Below are 12978 nucleotides of genomic sequence, written 5' to 3'. Positions count from 1 at the left end.
CTAACGTGAATTAAGATTAAAATTAAGGTGTTATTGTGGACCCTCGCCCCTTTTTAAAAACCTTGTCAAACTTTGTGAAATATTTACATTCTATGGAGGTCAGGCGCGAACGCACACCCAATAATTTTATTATACCATATTTCTTCAAACTGAAACATAATTATCAAAGTATACTTACGCAGATAGATATGAAAAGTCTTTATTAAAGTGTGTGCTTATTTCCATTCTATGGAGGCCAGACGCGAACGCAGACCCCACAATTTTATTATACCATCCCTATTTAAGTTAAAACATACTTATAAAAGTATTATGAACATCTATATCAAAAACACTTGTAAACGTTTTTTTTTTTTAATTTTTAAATTTTTTATTTGCATACTTTGTGGACCGGGCGCGAACGCAGATCCCACAATGTTAATGAACCACCGTTCTGCCAGATCAAACATAACCATTCCTGTGTCTCGATACACCTTCTATCATTATATGTAATCAGTTTTTTAAAATAGTCAACCATATAGGAGCCTATTCGTGACCACACACACATACACACACACACACACACACACACACACACACACACAGCTTTATATTATAATATATATATATATATATATATATATATATATATATATATCTGTGTGTGTCAGATATAATATATATACATACATATATATATATATATATATATATATATATATATATATATATATATATATATATATATATATATATATATATATATTATAATGTGGGTGTGTATTAGTATACTTGGGCAGCATTTTCTCCGTTATGCACGAAGAGCAAAGACAACTCTTGTTTGTTTCTCTGACAATCAATTTACAAATATAAATTTTTATAACACAAACTTTCCAATAGCTTGATAGTGTGAGACTAGGGCTATAATAATAATAAAAAAATAAGTTAATATAAGAGAAACCGCATGAAATGTAGGGAACAAAGTCTCACAAATTCATCAAAACATCAGTTTTTATGCGCTTACTATTGGCTTGGTCTTTAAAACACATAGGCTACTTATTTTTTCTTGATAAGGACATTGTCGGGCTTTTACAAAAGAAAGTAACTCACGCGACATATTTAAAGCCGTATTGAATTCCGCATTTAAATTTTTTTATTATATATATTAGTCCATTTTTCAAATAGGGTTGTAAACAGGTGTACTCACAGATCGGGACATCTTCGTGGCATATAAATTTTCCAATAGGTGGAGAGTGTATGACTAAGGCTTATATAAAAAATACTTGAATATTATTGAAACGACATTAAATGCAGCTAATTTTCAAAACTTTACTAAAAAGAGTAAATTAAAGCATAGAATAAAAAATGCCAATTATAGTTAGTTAATACTTTTATCTTATATTACTTTATATTTGTTTGTAGTTAAATGAAAAAAATCTATTGATAGTATATATATATATATATATACTTGTTTATTGTTATATAAACATGCTCACATCCCGCTGCTACAAATAGCCACTTGTTTCAATCAAACAACAGATATCATCAGGCAGCGACTTGACTATTCAAAAGTTTAATGAATAACCTTTATTCATTAAACTTTTGAATAGTCAAGTCGCTGCCTGATGTTATCTGTTGTTTGATTGAAACAAGTGGCTATTTGTAGCAGCGGGATGTGAGCATGTTTATATAACAATAAACAAGTATTATCAGCTCTTTTTATTGAGCACTATCTAACAACCTCGTTGATATATATATATATATATATATATATATATATATATATATATATATATATATGAAGTAAATTGCTCTCCTCCGTCATAAACTTCTCTTTTTTATATATTAGTCAGAGATATTCAATGGGCTTTAGGTCTGGAGAACACGGTGATCAGGTCATAAGAGTTTCCCAACGAATTCCATAGATTCAAGGAAGGATGCAGTCGCCCCAAGCAGAATGGGATGGTGCATTGTCATGCATAAAAATCATCTGAAAGCGACGAGACAATGGTAGGTCATCTAGCCATGTCGATAAATGATTATCCAAAAAGGCTGTGTATATATTGTGTTAATTATATACGGCATAATCACGTTTACACACCGGTTCCCGCCAGATCACCGAAGTTAAGCAACGTTGAGCCTTGTCATTGCTACACTGCTAAAATGGGTGACCAATTTGGTAATTCCACGTGCTGTATGTAGGAGGACGTCGACACCTCCCTGCAAAAAGTTGCAAAAACCTAACGTCGTCATATCCCCTAACGGGGATATACATGCGACTGGGGACCGCTTGTGAATTTCATACTCCCATGAAACTTCCTCCTTCGGAGGAAGCCGTTTAAACCCAAATAGGGTTGGTGCTGACTACACACACACTATGTTAATTGATTTATTGCAGATTAGTAATATATCAATATTTTACTAAATATACGTTACAGCAAAATGAAAATTATATCATCAAACGAATCCCTTAAGGTTAGTTATTTCCAAAAATCTTATTCTAATTCATGCGATATTCACGAAGTTATGACATTTTCGTCTTCATCAAATAATTTCCACTGTCCATCGCCTTTTGCAGGTCTCTTAAAATGTTATTTTAGGGCAAAAATACAACGTCTTTTCTTGCGAACTTTACTTTTTATTATATTTTTCTGTCAAAGAATAATAAACAAAGAGATAGCCAAGGTATGGGCTTCATATGAATTAATTATTTACCAACACATCCACCATTTTTTAAAATAACTTAAAACAACCATTCGTCTCCCGAGGAAGTCAATTCTCTGATCTTAAAAGGAATTATGGCTCTAGCAACATCAACTATGTTCCTCCACAAGGCGTCCTTTGAAGTAAATTGCTCTCCTCCGTCATAAACTTCTCTTTTTTATATTAGTCAGAGATATTCAATGGGCTTAAGGTCTGGAGAATACGGTGATCAGGTCATAAGAGTTTCCCAACGAATTCTATAGATTCAAGGAAGGATGCAGTCGCCCAAGCAGAATGGGATGCTACATTGGCATGCATAAAAATCATCTGAAAGCGACGAGACAATTGTAGGTCATCTAGCCATATCGATAAATGATTATCCAAAAAGGCTGCGTACTCATTGCTGGTAAGCTTTACACCCTTTTATACTCGGAATAGTCACACCAACTTATCCCCAATGATTTCCACCCAAAACATGATGCCTCTATCTCCTTGTTGGCAATGAACTCTGTAACGGGTCGGAGTTCAGTTCGGGTTTCAAACTTTGGTCCATCTATCCGGACCGTCAAGAGTAGCATGGTGCTCATCCCTAAATAGGACCTATTGGAAATCCATTTTCATGTAATTTTGTATCAAAGCAATTCGTTTTTCCCTGTGTTTTTTGCTCAATGGAGGCATTGAAAGAAGTTCGATGTACCTTGCAATCTCATTCAAAACGTTGTATCGGGCATGCCTGGATCTTGGAGCGATTCCAGCTTTTGCAAAGACGAAAGCATTGGTACTGTTTTGATTGAGTCCCTAGGAATTTTCCGAATATCACGATCTAAAAGGTTTCTCCTGTGTCTCTTATTTTTCTGGATTTGGTGTTCGGGTAGTTCAAAAATGTAGCCAAGGTTTTTGGATCCCATTCCAGCTCTGTGGCTAAATTTTTTATGGACAATCCTTCTACAAGTCCAGCAACTATCCTTTGCTTTTCAATAACCTTTATTCGCATGATTTTTTTTTCACACTCTAAGAGATCTGCAATAAATAATGGGCAGTAAAATTTCTTTGATAATAAATAAAATCCCAACATTTCGTGAATATAGCATGAATTTGAATGAAATTGTGGGAAATAACTAAAGCAACCCTTTGATTGTGTAATTTTCATTTCTTTGTAACTTATATTTAGGGAAATATTGATGTTTTACTAATCTGCAATAAAGGGATTGATACAGTTTATATATATATATATATATATATATATATATATATATATAGAGAGAGAGAGAGAGAGAGAGAGAGAGAAAGAGAGAGAAAGAGAGAAAGGGAGAGAGGGTGAGAGAGAGAGGGAGGGGAAGATGGTAGCTGTCTGCTGTTTCGAGTGTGACAACATTTCACTTATCTTTCAGGTTTTGTAGTCTCATGTATTAAAGACAGAATACACACAAAAAACTCTGAAATATGTGTGATATTCCTTGCAGTGAAATTGATCTTACACGGCACGCAATCCATTTTTTGATGCGGTACGGAGGGTCTAATGGCACACTGAATGAGATTATTTGCTCCTACTAAACCCTCAGGTATTTAGATAAAGTTAACATTTTAGTTACATTTACTTGTTCCAGAGGCCCAATCTAACCTGTTAACTCTAAACTGATGAAAGTAACAATCCAGTTACGGAGACCATCATCAGATAGGCCATATATTTTTGTCAGTGTTTTTCTTCTCTCAGATGAACTATATATATATATATATATATATATATATATATATATATATATATATATATATATATATGTATATATATATACATATACATATATATATGTATATATATGTATATATATATATATATATATATATATATGCATGTAAAGAGATAGATAGATAGATAGATAGATAGATAGATAGATGACACTTATTTTATCTATGATAGACTCTGTCCAATATTCTTTGGTTCAGTGGCTTTTAGAAATCTTGCAGCCTGCACGTTAGTTATATACTACGCACTGCATACCTGATTCTTTTCGGTTTGTTGAGTATTTGCGTGGGTTGGATTCAGGTTCTGAGACATATTGTATGTGTTCTTTTGATGTCTCTAGTCTTTTTACATTTTTACTAATGTACTATAAAATGACGAAATTTGATTTGGAGATTGCAGACCAAAAACTTTTAAAAATGAGAAAAATATGATGGCGAAAGCGAATTTCAATATAAATGAAAAGAAAAGACCACATTAAAAATTAAAACTATAGGGAAAAATCTTACTACAATTATATATTATATCTTGTTAAGGATTTTGTTCAATTATTAGTCCAGTCAAATATAACAGTAAAAGTTTTAACTTAGGTTTGTAATACACCCCGTGCCAGAATTATATGCAAATCGATATTTTTGTTCCAACTCCGATAGTTTTCAATGAAATTTGTGAAATTTAGCACGTTGTATGGCAACACTAACGCAAGCGCAGATCTAAAATTTTAAGCTAATCTGCACAGTAATAAACAATTGGCAGCCATTTTGATGATTTGCATTTTTTTTTCAGCGTGCCAACTTTATATGCAAACCGATGCTAAAATATAGTGAAGTGCTAAAAGATCATCGAAACATTGATTATTCTAGGAATTTTTAAATTGAGAACAACAATAATAAAGAACAAACAACTTCAATATGGTTTCATAATACAATCAATATCTTATATAATTGCCATTTTTATTGAAAAGAGCAAAAAAGCCTTTGGTCCATTAAAGATGTCAAACTTTCGATTTCATCTGATGAAATGTCTTTGGCAGCTCATTGCCAATGATTGCAGCCCAGAACATCGCTTCACCACCTCATTGTTCACGCCTGATCCTTTGGGGACGTAGACCCTCATTATGGTACCATCCTCCCCTCCACCCATAGGGTCCATCAAGGGTCGCTCGACACTCATCGGTGAAAGAAACAGTTTGAAAATTCACCTTCATGTGATCTCTTGCCCACTCGATCCGCTTTTTCTTGTGGATATCCTTCAATTGAGGGCTTTCCAAATTTTGCAATCGTCCTCAGAATACGGCTACGAGTTAATTTGAGAACGCCAGCTTTTTCAAAAAACTTGTTTGCTAGTTTCAAGTGGATTACGGCGCACTTCTCTCTTGATCTTGCTCATTGTTCGACGTGACAGATATGATTTCTTACAAATTTTTCCTTTGTCAGAACTTCCGTTGCAAAGTTGAGGGTTAGTACAATATTTTTTGATCGTACGATGATCACGGTGAAATTCTTTAGCAATTTCTAAGGTGGAAATCGTATTATGGGGGTTTTAAACAATTTAAGACTTCTAAGCTTGATTTCATCTTGCATATAAAGTTGGCACGCTGAAAAAAACTGCAAGTCACCAAAATGGCTGCCGTTTGCTCGCTATTGCGCAGATCAGCTTAAAATTTTATATCTGCGCATGCGTTATTGTTGCCGTATAACGTGCGAAGTTTCACGAATTTTCATTGAAAACTATCGGAGTTAGAATAAAAATATCAATTTGCATATAATGCTGGCACGGGGTATATATATATATATATATATATATATATATATATATATATATATGTGTATATATATATATTTATATATATATATATATATATATATATGTGTATATATATATATATTTATATATATATATATATATATATATATATATGCGTGTATGTGTGTAAGTTTTGGATAAATTCAATAAATGTAATAATTACTTTCGCATAAAATAAACCTAAATGCATACATTCTGGATTTAACCGTTATCTATATTACCTAAGAAAATAAATATTAACTAATTATGAATAACAATCATAATTAAGATGATTTTATGTTATTTATAACAATATGATTTCAACTGAGTAATACTTACATTTGATGTTGGTAACTCTACATTAAAATTCAAAGATGGCGTAACTCAAAGAAAACACAATTGCAACTTCTCTTCGGATTTTGTAATCATGCCCATAATCCTTTATTTTCTTTTAAAGTTGATGAGTTCCTATTCTTCTGATGAGTGGAGGCGGAATGAATTGAACATTTGAACATAGATAAAAAAAATAGACAGTAAGTTTCACAACATCTTGCAATTTGGAATATATACTTTTGGTCATTTATATATATATATATATATATATATATATATATATATATATATATATATATATATATATATATATAAGTTTCGTGGTTAAATTTTAAATTCTGAAAAAAAAAAAACATATCGAGACATATCTTCGATTTAAGAATTTATTGTTTGGAATATATACTTTTGGTCATTTATATATATATATATATATATATATATATATATATATATATATATATATATATATATATATATATATAAGTTTCGTGGTTAAATTTTAAATTCTGAAAAAAAAACAACATATCGAGACATATCTTCGATTTAAGAATTTATTGTTTGACAATGCATATGCAATGCCGTACATATGGGCGAAGTTGTACATTCGAGTACGCACGCATGCATACTCGCCCGGCTGAATAAGTAGTTCGCTTCTCTAATATACGTATTTGCGTTATATGTATATATGTAATTGAGTGCATATATGCATTAGTATAAGGATGCGTGTGTATATAAGTCTGTATTTATGTATGCATGGTATGGATCAGTGTATGTGCGTAAGTGTATACTATGTATATGTGTATGTCTATATATGTATATGTACGTATGTATGTGTGTCTGTGCGTTTATATGTGCTTATATCTGCACTTATGTTTAGGTTTGACAGATGGATATACAAGTAATCATTATATAAATAGTTAAAATCAACCACGCTTGAGCGACCCCATACCCAGCCCCACATTTAAATCAATTCTCCCCATTGTAAAAATAGCTAATTAACCACAGTATATAAAGCACTCACTCAAACATCAATTTCACTTCAACGAACAAAAAAACAAACTCATCCATAGATCACCTCCAAACAGAAATATATGTATTTTAAATAAAATTTAAACAAACTTAATTAAACCAGATCACACTACGACAACAAGCGTAATGAACTGACTTATCTCAACTTATCAAGTCACCTTTAAATATACACTCAAAATTAAAAGAACCCAACCTTAAACTCACTTAGATAAGTAACCCTCCAAACATTGCATATTTTCAGACCATGACTCGTCTTTATCTCCACCTCATCCGCTCACCCACCCGCTCAGTAAAATAAGCACACCCATCCCTTATCACGCACACCCCCATTGAAAATCACAAGAATATCCATTTTCCATTTGAACTTAAAATGAAGAGGTCAACCCTTTTAAAGAACACTAAAATACATTTCCTCCCCTCGCCAAAAACATTCCATTAAGAACCTGTATGCTCGCCCAATTTTAGCCCTTTCTCTCTCTCTTTACCCTCTCTACTTCACCCCACTCTCCTCTTTTCTTCATCTAAAAGGCTTCCCACTATCAACAAGAAAGCGAACTATCTTTCTTTCTACCGGGACTCACACTAGAAGCAAGCCGTCCAACGCACCGTTCTGAATATCATCTCCAGGATTATTTTGCTATTTCGCTACCTATACTATTGATTTCGAGGTCCATTGCATACTTAACTCAATGCTCAAATTCTATTACTCACGGGGATAATTACAATGGAATGGTATATCCACCCAATATCGGATACACTTTGTCAACACCGAGAAAGCATTTGGACTGCATCAACCAGCACACACTCAACGCAACTACGAATAAGGCTGCCCTGTATACTTTTCGAAAATTCAATAAGAAGCAATACGCTTTCGCTATATGGGAATATTACTTTCTCTCCTGGGCCTATTTTCTGCCTACCTGGATTTATAACCCCGAACGACATTGGACTTCTTCCGATAATGGATTACCCAGGCTGTATCAACTTCTCTTTTCGTATAATTTTTTCCATATAATTATCAACAACCACTCAAAAAACTATTTTCAATAATTGTGCTGAAAAGCAAAATTAGCGTCCATTCGCAGCTGAATATTTTGCTAACCGCATTTCATTTCCTCAGACGATATCAGCCATTGTTGAAAATCCATGGATTAAGGAAATTAAAATAATCCCTTCTATATATTCCTTTTGTCAAACAATAAATTCTTAAATCGAATATATGTCTCTATATGTTGGTTTTTTTTCAGAATTTAAAATTTAACCACGAAACTTATATATTGCTCTATTCTTAAATATTGAGCTTTTCTTTTTTTGGCTAGGATAACCTTGAAAGTATTACTTCAAGTAATATCTATCAGGATTTTTCATCTGAATTCTATGAGTGTCTTATCTCGTTTATATATATATATATACATATATATATATATATATATATATATATATATGTATGTATATATATATATATATATATATATATATATATATATATATATATATATTACGCTGAAGAGATGTAGGAACCTTGAAACATGCATTTCCGTAGATTACTGTTTTAAAAATAATTTAAAAAAATATATGAAAATATTATCTACCTGTGTCCGAATAAAATATGGCCAGTTTTCTAAGTAAAACGATCTTCGAGGCGAAGATGTTACTTAACAGTATTTATCGTTAAAAATCAACAAGAAATATATATATATATATATATATATATATATATATATATATATATATATATATATATAAGAAAAAGTAGATGCCCTCTACAAGGCTCATGCAAAATAAAAAAATGTAGTCTTTAGCTGCACAGTATCACAACCCCCAAATTTAAATGAATTTAACAGCAACCATAACTTGACCACCCGATTAAATAACTACACCAACTTTAACCAATCTACCAATAAAATACAGACCAAACCACCACATACCAATGCAACCCTTAATCTTCCTGAAAATAATTACATTAAACAAGACGCAATCTACTTTGGTTCCACATCTGAACTTATTAAGCATAGAATTTCAACCCATATTGTTGAACCAAACCACCCTATCCAAGCATATTTGGCGACTCAAAGATAAGAATATTTAATTCAATTTGAAATGGTAAATAATAGGATCATATAAAGAATATACAACACGAGATAGATTCTGTGCACTTTGTACACAGGAGACCCTAAAGATTTTAAAATATGACGATATCAAAAATAGAACCACCCTCCTAAATTCAAGAGAGGAACTTATTCCCTCATGCAGTCATAAACGTTGGTTTAAATTTAACAAATATAGACCACCATAAGTCATTAAAAATGTTACTTATTAATATTCAATCTTGAAATTTGAGTTTAACTTGATACCTTTATTAATAAAAATTTGGATCATCAATATTATTATTAATATTAGTTTATCTGATATATGTACCATTATTGTATATTATTTAAGTATGTCTTTAACCTTAACCTATACTATATTTATCAATTTCAATGAATAAATAAATTATTAAATACTAAATTCAATAAGTTCAAAATAGATTATAATATAAAAGAATAAACACTAATTATCTCCCTTGGATTATTTAATTAGAGAAATAAGATTATCTCCCCCTTTTTGTACATGGGTAATTATTTCATATTTTAAATTTTATGTATCGCTCGCCATAGGTGCTAACCACTCCTATGTTTGTACGCAAAGACATGTCAACCTGACACACTCCCGGAAATAAGTCACGACCACATGTGCAAGCTAAAAAGAGAAAACACAAAGTTTCATCTTTCACAAACTAAACAAAAGCAAAGGATTATTATTCTGCGACAGTGATCACCACTTATCAAGGCCCGGAAGCCACTCAGGGATAAGGGTTATTGCAAGTACATTACGTTAGTGTGGAGATTTGATGAAGTGTTTACTTAAGCGGGCGGTTCATTAGGAATTTGTTAACGTTGGACTTGAACACATCCAAGTTATAGTCCGGTGGGAAGCAGGCAGACGGAACAGAGTTCCACAGGCGTGCAGTTCTAAGAAAGAAGCTTTGTTCATGAAATCCGCGTTTTGATTTAGGCACAGATATAGACTGGGGGAAATTTTTCACAGTGGATTCAGCTAGACGAGTGTTTTCCGTGAAAGATTGGCGAGGGGGGACCAGAGATTAGAGTTCAGATGAGCACCTGCCATGGAAATAACGATAAAACAAGGATAGGCTCGCAACGTCTCTTCTGTGGGAGAGAGGTTGCAGGGTAGAGAAAAGGGCATCCCCCACTAAGCCACGAAGTCAATTTTGTACTCTGTCAAGGCAGGATAGGCTGTTTTTAGCAGCTCCTGCCCAGATATGGCAGTAGTATTCCATCCTTGGACGTACTTGGATTTTATATAGATAGAGAATTGCATCAATAGTGAGATATCTTCTGGAACGGTAGAAGGATCCCACCATCTTTCCAGCGACCTTGGCAACAGACCTGATGTATGTGTTCCATTTCACATCAGGAGTAAAGGTCAAACCCAGAAGCTTGTCAAAACACGGGGCCTACCCAGACGAGAGCCATCCATCACAATTGATGCCAGATGGGGTATCAGAGCGTTGATGTAAGGATAGGAGTTTGGTTTTGGATGCATTAAAGGTAACCAGCCACATCTTCCCCCACTGAACCACGCGCTCGAGGTCAGAGGATAGAGAATCAGAGAGAACTTTGTCATTCACAGCCTTTGATGTGTTGCCGTAGATGGTCGTGTCATCAGCATAGATGTCAACGAATGATTTAAGTATGTGTTTAGGGAGGTCATTGATGTAGATCATGAAGAGAGTTGGGCCCAGGATTGACCCCTGAGGGGCTCCAGCATTTATATTGCAGACCTCCGATTTTTGTCCATCTACCACTACTCTTATGAGCCTATCGGAGAGAAATGATTTAATGATTGAGAAAACATTTCCAGTTATACCGTAGCTGGAAATCTTGTGAAGTAGACCCTTATGCCATACCTTGTCGAAGGCTTTTGATATGTCAAGAGCAATTGCCCTAGAAAGGAAGCCTTTGTCAAGAGATTCACTAATCCTGTGAGATATAACCGTCAGCACATCTGCGGTAGATCTTGCAGAGCGGAAACCATATTGTGTGTCACTAAGAAGGTTATTCCTGCTGAGGTGGTTGACTATTTCTCTATTTAATATGGATTCCAGCAACTTACTCATAACACACAGGAGACTTATTGGTCTGTACTGAGAGGGAGATGACTTATCACCTGAATTCTTAAATACAGGGCAAACTGATGAGGCCTTCCAGGGAGTCGGAAAGCACTTCTCTTTAAGGCAGCGGTTAAACAGTTTTGTAAGTATGGGAGCAAGTTCTGGTGGAAGCTTTTTTAACACTATAATTGGGATGCCATCACGGCCAGTTGCTTTACTGGAATCTAGGTTCTTGATTAGCTTGGCGACCTCATGCACGGATATTTGTATGTTACCTAGCTTGTTCTGTGTTATAGGAGGAAATATGGGGAGTTGATGGCCTTAGTCGCATAGGGTAGAATTAGCTGCAAAGTTATTTGCAAATAGTTTGGCCTTGTCTGACGCTGACGAGATGACCTCTGGTCCATTGATAATGGTTGGGATAGAACGCACACTTCTGTTCAGGATCCTATTTGTTATTTGCCAAAACTGGTGGGAACCAAGCCGCTGATCAGCTACCTTGGATTTAACAGTTATTCTTTTTTTCCGATTTTTCTGAATGTCGTTTCCATTCGCCAAGCAGTCTTTTTAGTTTCAGCTGGCATGTTGTATAAAATGGCGCCCAAAAGTTGTTGTTCAAACATATTTTTTCAAACGCTTTCTATCCAATTATCATCAAGAGCGATTGTTGTTGTTATCGTTTTCTTTTTCTTTTCCTTTAGGGCTTGGTGTATTTATAATTTTTTTATTGGTTATAAATGTGGGTGACGGAATGATAGGTTAGTCGTCGGGAGAGTATTGTTGTTATGTGGCCTATGACGACTAACCTATTATTTAGCTGACAATAGTGCCATAAAACAACAGCTAACATCCCATGATAAAAACCTACAGTCGTCCGACATTAGAAATATCTTAACTAACAATACTAAAATTCGATATCTTAACAATTGTATACGACGACTAAAATTACTAGAAGCCATACTTATCAAAAAAAACTACAGCTCCTTTTTAAACCGGATCTCATTTAACACCGGGACAAATATACTAATAGTATTGAATAACTAACAAGAAACTAAATAAATAAACTAATTAAATAATTTACCCTTATATAACCAATAAGCCTTATATAATAATCAACCTTATATAACCAATGAAAATTTATTTATAAATACACCAAGGTTCAAAGGAAAAGAAAAAGAAAAGATAACAAGAATTGTTCCTGACGATAATCGGATGCACCGATAGAAAGCGCTTGAGG

Source organism: Euprymna scolopes, chromosome 36, assembly GCF_053919585.1.
Source record: "Euprymna scolopes isolate OS-2025 chromosome 36, ASM5391958v1, whole genome shotgun sequence".
NCBI lineage: Eukaryota > Metazoa > Mollusca > Cephalopoda > Sepiida > Sepiolidae > Euprymna > Euprymna scolopes.
This window is presented reverse-complemented; position numbering follows the sequence as displayed.